This window comes from Canis lupus, chromosome 10, assembly GCF_003254725.2.
Source record: "Canis lupus dingo isolate Sandy chromosome 10, ASM325472v2, whole genome shotgun sequence".
In the NCBI taxonomy this organism is placed as follows: domain Eukaryota; kingdom Metazoa; phylum Chordata; class Mammalia; order Carnivora; family Canidae; genus Canis; species Canis lupus.
Window position 1 is genome coordinate 39,734,209 of NC_064252.1, and position 11,723 is coordinate 39,745,931.

The 11,723-nt window shown below is 40.3% G+C and overlaps 1 long non-coding RNA gene across 1 annotated transcript; it reads right to left on the reverse strand.

The window, feature by feature from the left end:
• Positions 1-1,073: 1,073 nt before the first annotated feature.
• On the reverse strand, positions 1,074-3,454 carry LOC112669840 (uncharacterized). Its single transcript, XR_007413570.1, has 3 exons — positions 3,192-3,454; positions 2,108-2,148; positions 1,074-1,759 (listed from the first exon to the last, which is right to left on the reverse strand). It is a non-coding gene; the product is annotated as an uncharacterized LOC112669840 (long non-coding RNA).
• Positions 3,455-11,723: the final 8,269 nt, after the last annotated feature.

An 11,723-nucleotide genomic window follows, 5' to 3' on the forward strand; every position in this document is an offset into this window, starting at 1 on the left:
TCAAACCTTAGTGTAGAATTTTGTCTGCTAGATATATTTATTGATTTTTATCTTCAAAATAAACTTTGTGATGCTTATTAATAGCATGATTACTTCAGTCTCTCTTTTTCTCTGTATATATTATGTATAACTATATATACACACATAAGGTAGATATATATGCCAATGTATTTTTATGGACACATAGATCCTTCATGAGTATCTTGTTTTCCAAATCAATGTCTGTGTTGTAATTTTTAAAAAGGTCATTTGATCTTTGCTAAATAATTGCATTTTTGCTTAAAAAAGCCTATGTAGCAACATAACAGATTTTTTTCTTAAAACAATCACTTGGTTATCAAAAAGTCCCTATAGTGCCAGTAAGTGGCCACCATAAGACCTCGTACAGACCAGGCAAAAATACAAATCTGGGCTTTTTAATGTCAACTATCAAGCTATGAAATAACCAAGGGGCTCTGTTAGCAGGTGTAGAGCAGAAAAAATTTACTACTGGATAATATTGGAAATCATCCATCTATCAATTCAAACCCTACCAGTGGTGCCCAATACCGCCATTTTCCTCTTCCTGGTGTATGACTGTGCCATCTCTATCAAACAATGTCTTAGGCTGTTTTCAGGCTACTATTTTTGCCACATTGTCCTTAACTAACTTTTACTTTATTCTTCAACCTGTTGTACATGGTAAGTAGGGGAACTCTCAGTAAATTCCTAAAGCTTTTGATGAATCCCCTCGCCCAAGGATCTTGGCTAACAGATGCACAATGGTGAATTTAAAGATTTTGTGGCAAAAAAGAAAATCTGTTGTAATGACAAAATCCTCACCCACTGAATTTCAGAAATGGCATCAAGAACTCACCACAGACCACTGGCATGGCTGAAACGTGGATTTATGAAAGTTAATTTCTGACCGTCTACCAAGCTACATGACTTATCTTGTTTCTAACTTCTGGGTGGATGAGTGGATAGGACCCTTATGCTAATTAGTATATATATTTTTAAATTACTATTCTTCTCTATCCTAGGTGGAATTACTTATGCTGAGCCCAGAGTCAGAGAGCAGTCACTCTTTGCCCTTTTCTTAAGCAATTTATTTTCATTTACTTTCTAACCATCTTCACCAGTTTTCCATAATCTAATGTAGATTATTAATTACAGGTCAATATGTAAACCAGGGAAAAACTTCTTTTCCTTATGGTATCATATGAGGTCATTCAGGGCAATGACAACTCCAAGGAGAAACTGGGTTTGAAAGCAGAGTTCCCACCCCTGTCAGCCTCCCTGGCCCTTCACCATTGTATCCAGAGCTGCTTCTGAGAACATCACAGCAGGTTGTCCCCAATTGTCAATACATTCTCCAAAAGGTGGGACAAGTGTAAGAAGAGCATTTGCCACAATCCAGTCTCTAGTGAGAGAACTCCATCCAGATGAAGGTCATCACTTTACAAAGCATCATATTGAGCAGCTCTTCAGGCAAACACCACGATGCATTTTATAAAACACACCAAGGTAGCAAAACAGTTCAATCCCATTGGAAGAGAGTCCTTATTTTATATTTTCCCCCTTATCTAAAATGGGCAATTGCTTTTCTACCAAATAGGCTCAAAAGGGCCATGAAAACTAAAGTCCTTCAAAGCTGTTAAACGCATCCTCAAATTTACAATAAAATTCAGCATGACAAATCTTCCAGTAAAATCTCTGGAGCATCATAGCAGCACTCAAACAATTTTTCTTTTAAGTTAGTATTTTAGTCTTCAACACCCTGAGAAAGAGGGGGAAGCGAAGATGGGCAAGGAAAGCAAAACAAAACAAAAACCAAAACAGAAAAGGAAAAAAAAAAAAAAGCCACCACCAACAAAGAGAGTGAAAAAAAAATGCGAACAGCCACGCAAGCTATTAAACATATGCCAAAGTAAACAATCGGTGTGGGTTTGCCACGGCTCTGCCCTGCAGGTAGACGACAGGCAGCACGGGAGCAAATGGAAGGGGAAAGAGAAAAGACGAATGGAAGGTGAAAGAGAAAGCAGACTGGAGGAGCCGCGGAGCCCGAGCAGGACGGCCTGATTTTGAGCCTCAAGACACACCATCAGCCATGCAAAACAGGACATACCTTTCTGGCTTGCTGGTTCTGTCGGCTGAGACAAAGCAGTCCTATTCACAGCGGGAGGCCAAATCAAAATGAAATTTTATTTAGTCTGCACTGTCCCCAGATTGGGTTTCAGAATGACTGCTTTAGGAGATAGCATGGATGTGGCTGATGCATGCTTTGCATATGAAACTGCAGTAGGAAAAGAAATCTACATAATCAAAAAAATCTGTGCTCTGTGTATGTGACAAAAACCCTGGACTCCAGTGATTTTACTGCAGTGTGTGTTTTCAGGCAGGTCCTTTTGGGGTGAAACGCATTTAAAAAAAAATGTCTTATACAATATTAGCCACGAATAGTAAGAGATCTGTAATACTCGATGAAAATATATAGATTCCTGCTTACAACTCTGTCTCGTCGAGATCAGTGTGATTTTTTTCAGTACATTTATGAATGCATCAAAAATCTGTGTGAGAGAACAGATCAAATTTTAAAACATGCACAGAATATTTTGAGGGGTTTGTTCTGACAATTACTATACCCCTGAACCTCGACAAAATAAATGAAAAGCTGAGATCTGATGCAATACTGAAATTAACACTGAGAGCCCCTTGGACTTTTCTCTGGGAAGACATTTAACTCGTTCATATTTAAAGGCTGTTTTTAAAAACAGGGAAAATATCTTTCAAAATACTGTTTAGCTGTTGGAAATATTTTTAAAATCAAGGAAAGGGACCGTAGAATGTATATAGAATGCACACCAGGGAATCTTTGAAAAAATTATATCTATACATATGTATGTATATATATATACATATACATATGTACACACACACACACACACACACAGATACACTGACGATGTTCTCAATACGGGGTTATCACTGGCCTTGGCCAGGAAGGGGAAGTGGTATGCAAGGTACAGTGAAACAAGGGGGCAGAATAGAGCCTGTTGATAAATATATATTATTTCTCAAAGAAATACTTATCCCAGCTTGATTTTGATAGATCAGTTCCTTGAGGTTGGATGCTGCCAATCATTTTCTTTAAAGAGGAAAAATGGAATAAAATTAAAAAAAAAAAAAAGATTGAAAGAAAGAAAACCTACCTGTATACAATGGTAGCAAAAAAAAGGCAAGGCAGGCTGTCCCACTGCTCAGTGCTCTGAAAACCATGGACAGTCCTCATTCTGTTTTACGAAGTATTCCTAAGGACAAGAGGACTACGGAATCTGCCCATTTGAGCTCTGAGGAGCCAGTCTCCAAGCCACAACCCAGAGCAGCATAAAAACTTCTCTCCATAATGAGATACAAATAGCTCAAATAACATGCTTCCACACAGCCCCAGCAGAAATCCCCAACTCCGGAACTATGGACCGATACCCCTTAGAGAAACAGAACTAATTCTGCGATTCGGGTTCGGACCGAATTTCTTAGAAAAGCTTTCCCCTGCTCCAGCTTAGCTTGGCGACCTGTCAATAATAATATTTACAAATGTAAAGGTCTCTTTAAATTGATAATTTTGCATTCGGGAAGATGGCATCGTGTTCGGCTGTGCACGCCACCAGCATAATTAAAGCCTAAAATCCAAATAGAGCAGGGCATTTGTTTCCTTTACGCTCCAGGACCAGCGCATCCAGGTCTCCCTATAACGAGGGCACTGCAGTGGCTTCTCTGCTGCTCTCAGGCAAGACCCCCTTTGCCTTGGCTTTCTGTTGTATCGTAATTATTCAGATAGTTATTAGGCAGGAGTTTTGCCTGCATATTATTTTTAGTGACAAGACACCCCTTTTCTGAGGAACGGAAAGATGTTAATTCTTAACAAATCCTGTCTCCCCCAAATTCAGTGCACCTGGCATTCACTTTCTACCTAATAAGCATCCGTGAATATGCAAATGTTCAGTGTCTCAGTAACCTCATTAATTTATTCCTCAGGCAATCATAGGATGTGAACCAGTCCTGTGCCACCAGTGCTAGAAACGGTGCGGATCAGGGCGTTGAGAATCAACTGAAAAGCTCAGGCTGCATATTGAAACACTGTTTCATCTTTATTCCGTCCTTTGGCACTCTAATTCAAACAAAGACTCTTACCTTCCTCTACTTAGCTGACAGCAAAAAGCAAAAGTAGGGGGAAAAAAAAAAAAAACGCCGAGGGATAATCATTAGGATCTCCCCCTTCACCATCACATACAAACCAGAGGTGATTCATGGTTTGAACAAAATCTCCACAGCAAAAGCAGTTTCCAAACTGCCCAAGTTCTCCGGTTTTGTTATTTATTGGGGGTGGGGGGGTAGGGAGGGGGGGTGGAGGGCGACCTGCTTTCCATACTGCAATGCAGTTGAATCATCTTTCTCTTTGCCCACATTAAAAGCCCTGAATAATGTTTATAAAATGTTAGGGAATCCCGGTAGGTTTCCTATTTAACAAGCCATGTATGACAAATCACAGTGTAATGTACTACGTTCTTAATCTTTAATTAGAATGTGAATATCTGCTAGAGAACGCAGTTAACTTTGACACGTTAAATCTTCTGGTTAAAGTGCCTTACAGGAAGAGCAAAGATGAAACACTGGAACAATCTCCTGCTTCTCTCCATTCACCCAGACAGTTGGGGAAGGATGATAACATCTTGTAATACCTGCTCTGTAGTAATTAATCGCTGTGGTATTTAGGACCATTCAAGTAGACAAATATGACAGAGACAGGGACAATTAGGAACCTTGTTTAAGCTACATTAACTTTTCCAGCTATTACAACACAGCAGCTCAAGTTTGCTTGTAAAAGCTGCAGAGGGATTGCTATGCATTAGCCGTGCGATTATTAATGAAAGAAAAGGAGAATTGTGTTTATTGTAGTTTGAAAATTGCAAATAAATTTCAATTATCTGCTATGTCATTTTGTTAAACATGCATTCTGGAAATGCCTTTGTACTCTAAATCATGAGCTACTTATAGCAAACTAATACCAGAAACCCTCAGGGAGCTAGGAAGTCAATATTTTTGTTGAAATGCTTTTTTTTTTTTTTTTTTTTTTGGTAAGTGAAACCAGAGATGGGCAGAACCACCTGAATGGGTTTCAGGTAGCAAGCCTCTGTGGCATCCTGACATTCATTCGGCCTCACCATTTACCAACAGACCTTGAGTCAGATGTCCCAGGCAGGCATCAGGGCAATCAGAGCCACACTGTTAAAAGAAACCAGAGAAGCTCTCCTTCCTTTGGGAGCATCCTCAAAACAATTATAAGAAATCAATTATGATAAATAAATCACGTCTGCCATCTTGCCATCTCTGTCCCTTCCAGTAACAAAGCCACTTTTTGGCGGGGGGAAACACCTACAGAGGGGGTTTCTCAGCTGTGGAGGTGATGGAGAGTCAATGTTTCTAGAGAATGGCTCATGTCTGTTCCCTTTCACGAGGACAACTGCCAATCACTTTGAATGGCAAACTTGATCTTGAGAGGGGGGAAAAAAAAAGAAAGAAAGAAAAGAAAGAAAGAAAGAAAAAACAACAAGCCACACTTGGGAAGCAGGAATAAACACACCCGTTTCTCTGCTGCCTTTTGTGAAACTACTCATTTCTCAAAGCATTCAGACATGTGGATCTAGTACCAAACCTCCCCTCGGTGTCTCCCACCCTTCCCCTCCCGCAGGCGCACTGGCAAGGCCCTGCCGAGAGGTGTGCCCGGTGGCCCAGAACACGTCTCAAGTCCAAACTTCTCGTGTGCCCCGCTCTGTTCCTATGGCCAGGGCCAGCCCATGACCCATTCCCCCCCCCATTTCTTATCCGATCGATTTTACTGGCCACGAAGAACTGAACACGAAAGAATAATCCTGGTATGTCCAGGAGCTGGGGACCTGGTCCAATTGTCTTCTGTAAATCAAAGAAAGACCAGCTTAGCATGGCACAAATCTGCATCCCCACCCCAGAATCTGTTGTCACACACACACAAAAAAGCCGCTCACTGCTCAGGAACAATCTCCCCTCTCAGCCGAGCTGCGATGATGTCAGCTTTCTGATTACAAACTGCTTATTTATGCTTCAACAGCTGCCAAGAGGAGCAAATAAGTGGCTAAAAGAGTGTCTAGACCAGGCTTTCAGTCCGCTATTGTCTGGGGGTTGTTACCTGGTTGACAGCGATGGGTCCAGCTGCCTGGTGTGAAAGGGAGCAGGGATGAGGAGGCCGTGATTGACAGAAGGGCCCTCGGGTCAGCCCGGATGGCCCCACGTCTTTATATTCCCGGCTCCAAAGGGAAAGCCAGGGCCCTGCCTTGGGGTTGGAGGTGAAAGGAAATGTTGGAGGGTAATGAAAAAAATCTTTTGGCCAAATTTGCGATCATGAACACTTCCCCGGGGGGACGAAGCCAGGCCAAGTGGCCTCCGAGTAGCCAGCAGTGGGCACCTGGAGGGAAGGGAGCGGGGTCATTTCTGGTGAAGCTCATGGGCCCCTGGGGGGGGAGGCCACAGAGGCCCACGGACGTGCACTCTCTTCCTTTTCATCTTCCTATTTTCATTTTGTCCTCTGGTGTAGGGTACTTTGTCCCCAGCCAAAGCGTTTTGGGGCCACCTCTGAAATTCACTGGCCTGAGAGTTCCACGACGGTTTCAGAAAGCTCCCCTCCTCTTTTTTTTTTTTTTTTTTTTTTTAGGACTTTCAATTGAAGACTGACAGAACAAGAAACACTCCAACATTTGGGAGAAACAAGGAGCTTTGCAAGCTGACGTAAATGTCTAATTAGAATTTTCCACCACCACTTGCAACCTTTGAATCTTGCTTTCCCATTTGTTTCCAGCCACGCTCTCCATTTTAACACTTTTCAGGGTAGATTTGAATGTACCGAATCGCTCCCTTCATCCCCGTGTCTCACGATTCACTGCGGTTGATTGGCACCAAACATTTGTGGCTTTCATTCTGCTCCTCCCCTCGCCCCCATTTTATAGTTTGGGGTTCTTGCGAAGAAAAGAATACTGTTCCATACTGATCACCCAGAGGCACTCATTTGAATATAATAATAATAATAATAACAACATCAACAACAACAATAATAATAATGAAATATCTTCCTCCATGAGGCCCAGCCCCTACTTACTGCTCCTCAGATACTTTGTGTCTTCTCAGGGACTGGAGAGCCTTATTATTTAGACGCCACTGTTCCTAAAAGGACAATTAAGAAGTACAGTTCCCAGGGGGTGGCAACTAATGCGTACACTTCCACATTTATATTCGTATTTACTTTTTCCCAAGCATTAAAAAAAAAATACTTCTTCCAAATGTTGGCTGTGATCAGTGATGCAAGGAAGCACAAATCTGATGGTTCCGTAGCCTTAAAAATTGTTGCATTAAAGAAAGAAAAAGATGAAGAGTAAGCTTTCCAGCATGTGAAAAATAACATCCATTTAACGTCATGGTAATCCCCAGAAGTGTCAGACTTGAATGAAATGCAAGAGAGCACCTGAGGAGTCAAATTTGTGTATACAGTTGGCTTTCTCCATAATATCGGATTCAGACTCTGTAACGAAAATGAAATCACGTTAAATTAACTGTAAAAAATAAGTTGATTTAATTAAGCACAGAAAGACTTAATAGATATAATAAAATGTTAAAAAGTCAAATGATGTGCAGTTACATTTCAGTTAACACTGCTCAACAAATGTACTAAATTTATTCCTTTCAATAATGATGTGTTTTGAACATTTAATTAGATAAATAATGTCTAATCACTTCAGCAAATCTGAACTAGAAGAATCCTTGTCACCAAAGGTGACTCATGCTCCTCGCATCTACCTTTTAAGGGAAGGTAAAGCGGCAAACTTCAGCTCTTTTCAAGGAGATGCACAGAGACGAAGGTAAAGTCTGTCTTTCAAGCCTCATTAAAATTCAGGGTTTGCTAAACAAACTATTATTTACAGTAAGATGAGTGTTATTCGAAATAGACTTCTACTTGTTTGCCTTTTTTGTAAGCATCAGAAACTATAAGCAGCTGATAAGAAAAGGTATTCAGTGTTAGATGTCCTATAATTCATCATAATACTGTTTCCTTTAATAACTACTTTGCTCAAGTGATTGGCATGATTACAAGAAAATTACTTCAAATTATTCATCTCTTATCTTTCCTCTAAGATGTCCTAAGTTGGATGATAGTTAGCATAATGGGGCCCTATTAATTGCTAATGTGGAAAGTCCTTCACAATTTGGATAGAGTTTGTAGCCCAAATAAAGAAAATAGTGCCAAATGCAACCTTACATCATCTGCTCCTTAAGATGGTGCCACCCACTGTCTATTAAATGGAATGTCAAGGACATTTATTTCTTCATTTAGAATTTGCTACGATGAACCCAGCCTGCATATGAAGAGCAGACTCACAATTAACATCTATATATGCATGCACACACAGGCACACACACGCACAGACCCACACACAAGAGCACATTTGTGCATTGCACAAAAGTATCGATGCACTCTGAAATGTGGAAGATGATTAACATAAAATTACCATTTCAAGCTTATGGTGTTAATTCAGCCATATATTTCTGGGGAGAGAAAATCCTTGGTACAGAAACTTTCCATCTAGGATATTGCCTCAAATGATTTGTTTTGGGAAATTTACCTATAAATCTATTTGGTTCATCCCAAGCCAGAGAGTAGTGTGAAATTCTGTTAAACCCCGAGACTATTTTGAATTTATAGAGAGATCATTGTTAAAAGCGTTGTTAAAAACTTCCCTTACTTTGAGGGAGAGCGGCTGAATAAATAGAAGGCAAAGTAAGCATAAAACTCAGAATTTTCATTCGTATTCATTCCAGTCACCCTGTTTTAAGTTCTGGTTTTTTTTTTTTGTTTTGTTTTGTTTTTTTCCTCTTTCCCCATACAATGCTTTCCGGGATATTTGTCTTTTAGGACTGCTTCTTTTCTATTCTTAAAAAAGTCTTTATTTTTCCTCTGATTATATGAGTTTTATAAACCAATGCTAAGAAGCCAGGAGCAGGGAAGGTCAAGCCCACCAACACGAACAGTGGAAATGTAAAGGTTATTTTATATGTAAATGACAACACTGGCTTTTGGGGGGTAATTTTATCTGCTTGTTGGTAAGTTTGCAACTTAAAGAATCCTTGGAACTTTTCACCTTTTTAATGTTGTGCTTAAACATTCTAAGTGGTTTGTTTTGTTTTGTTTTGTTTTGGCATTTATGGTACCCAGAATAAGCATACTCACATGCAGACAGAGTTCAACATAAAAATCAAGAAATTGTAATCAAAACCATGAAGAGCTAGAAAGAAAACCTAGTATCACTGGTTATATTTATTGGACGTTGAGTGCATTACTAAAGTCTCGCATTTGTAGACTGGGTCCTTGCAGCTCTAGTTAGAACACTCTCAACCCACCTGCAAATCCTGCTTACACCTGCTAGGCCAGGACATTCCATCCTGATCACCCAGCTCCTTCCCTACCAGAGAACACAGGAAGAGACCAAAGGGCAATAGCATTTGGCTGAAGGTCAGACCTGTTTTGTGCAGGGGGGCCTGCCTCTCTCACCCTGTGCCCTTCTTCACTCACCTTGGCTGTGCCCGTGGATCGAGAGCCCTTTGTTATTTCTCACCACAGACTTCATTTTGTCTGTTTGGACTTCTGGCAATCGCTGGGATTTTAATCTCTGGGGCCACTTCCTGAGGTCTCATCCAGGTGTCCTGTCTTGCCACAGTGTTGCTCATATTTGGGGCTGGAAATGGAAAATTGTGGGATGTCAATGTACTCTGGTGTACACATCATGGTCAAATATACCATACAGCGAAATAGTCGAGAAATTTTAGTATAAGATGCAAACATGACTCCCATTATGATTGGTTTGTTCAGGGGTCTGTCATTTAGGTAGCTTTTTTTTTCCCCAAGAGTCACGGGGGGAGCCCAGAAAATGTGAAAGAATATTCCTAATTGATGGGGCGCCAGCTGGGCAACTGATTTCTTGATTTCAGCTCTGGTTGTGATCTCAGGGTTGGGGTTGTGGGATCGAGCCCTGCTTTGGGCTTCGCAGGATGGCTGTGTGTGTGTGTATGTCTCTCTCTCCTTCTCCTTCTGCTCTTCCCTCCACTCCCACTCTCTCTGAAGTGAATAAATACATCTTCAAAAAATATTCATAATTGAGCTTAAAACACAGACAAGGGGAATAGTCACACATAACTATACCTTCAGTGTACGTTGGTAATGCAGGCCATGAAAACTATACACCAGTAAAAATATTTTTATCTCCTAATAGGCACAATGCGTCCTGCGATATAATTGTAATGTGAAAAAGGTGTTTTTTTGTTTTCATTCTAGTCATTTGCCTGCTTATTTGTCCATCTGTGTGCCTATACTATAGGATTTTGCACAGTAAAAACTTGGAATTTTATGCTTACTTGCAAGCAATTTAAGACTTCTATTTAAAATTCAGGAAAGTAGTCTTGTTTGGGTTGCCTTTTCATGTGTAAGTTGCATAGTCTGGAACTTGGCCCTTCTCTGGAATAAATTAAGTTCCAAAGTCCAAGCGGGCTTGTGCTCAGTCATGAATGGCCCCGAGCAAATCACTAAGTCACTCTCTACCTCAGTTTCTTCCTTTACAAATGGTTGTGTCTGACCCATCTTTCCTAGCAAAACTATTTTTAAAACTCACACTTATGAAAGAGTAATGTGCCTTGGAAAAAAGACAGTATGTATTGCTAAAGCTCGCTATTTTAGAACATAAGAATATGAAAAAAATGTAGAAGGAAAGAAAAAACTGAATTTTATCTATTCTTTGAATGGCCTGATTTAAACTTCTTAGAGTTTCTGTTCATGATGTCCATAAATTAAAAAAAAATAATTATAATAGGAAGAAAGGAAAGAAGAAAGGAAGGGAGGGAGGAAGGAAGGAAGGAAGGAAGGAAGGAAGGAAGGAAGGAAAAAAGAAGAAAGAGAAGAAAGAAGAAAGAGAAAAAAGAAAACAAGGAAGGAAGAAAGAAAGTAGTATGAACTGGAAAGATTTTTGGGCAAAAGACTGAGTTGACAACCAAAAGCCCCCAAATTCTGCTCTGATAACATACACTTGGTATTGTCCTTGGGAAGCCATTCTACTCAGGGCACCTCATTCCTCCACCTGTACATTCTGCTCCAGGATGGATATACATGATACCTGAGATTGAATTAAAAGCAAAGCATACGGTAACAAAAAGGTGCAAACTATAGACGTTTTAAAAGAATGCAGCTGGAGAAGAGTAAAAGAATAAAATATTATGGACAGACATAAGCAAGGTCATAGAAAAAATATTTGTACTGCCCAAATCCAGGGTAGTAAAGTAGAAAAAACATAGGAGAGCTATGATTCTTACAGAATCTACCAAGAATACTTGGAAATATCCATTTTAAATTCATGGCATGAAAAGGTCTTCAGAAAGCAATGCCCAGTAAGACAGTATTTCAGATTGGATCCTCACTCCCCAGCCACCTCAACTGGGAAACTTTAGATCACCACTATGACCCAGTTACGATTCCACTAATTTCTGTCTTTGGATAGAAGGTGTCTGGTGAGATATTGAGCTCCTCCTAAGCAAAGAATTTGTAGTAAATTCCTTTCAGTGGAAAGGCCACACACTACTTTCATTTGCCAGTGGCACTCCTAGTGTGGTAACAG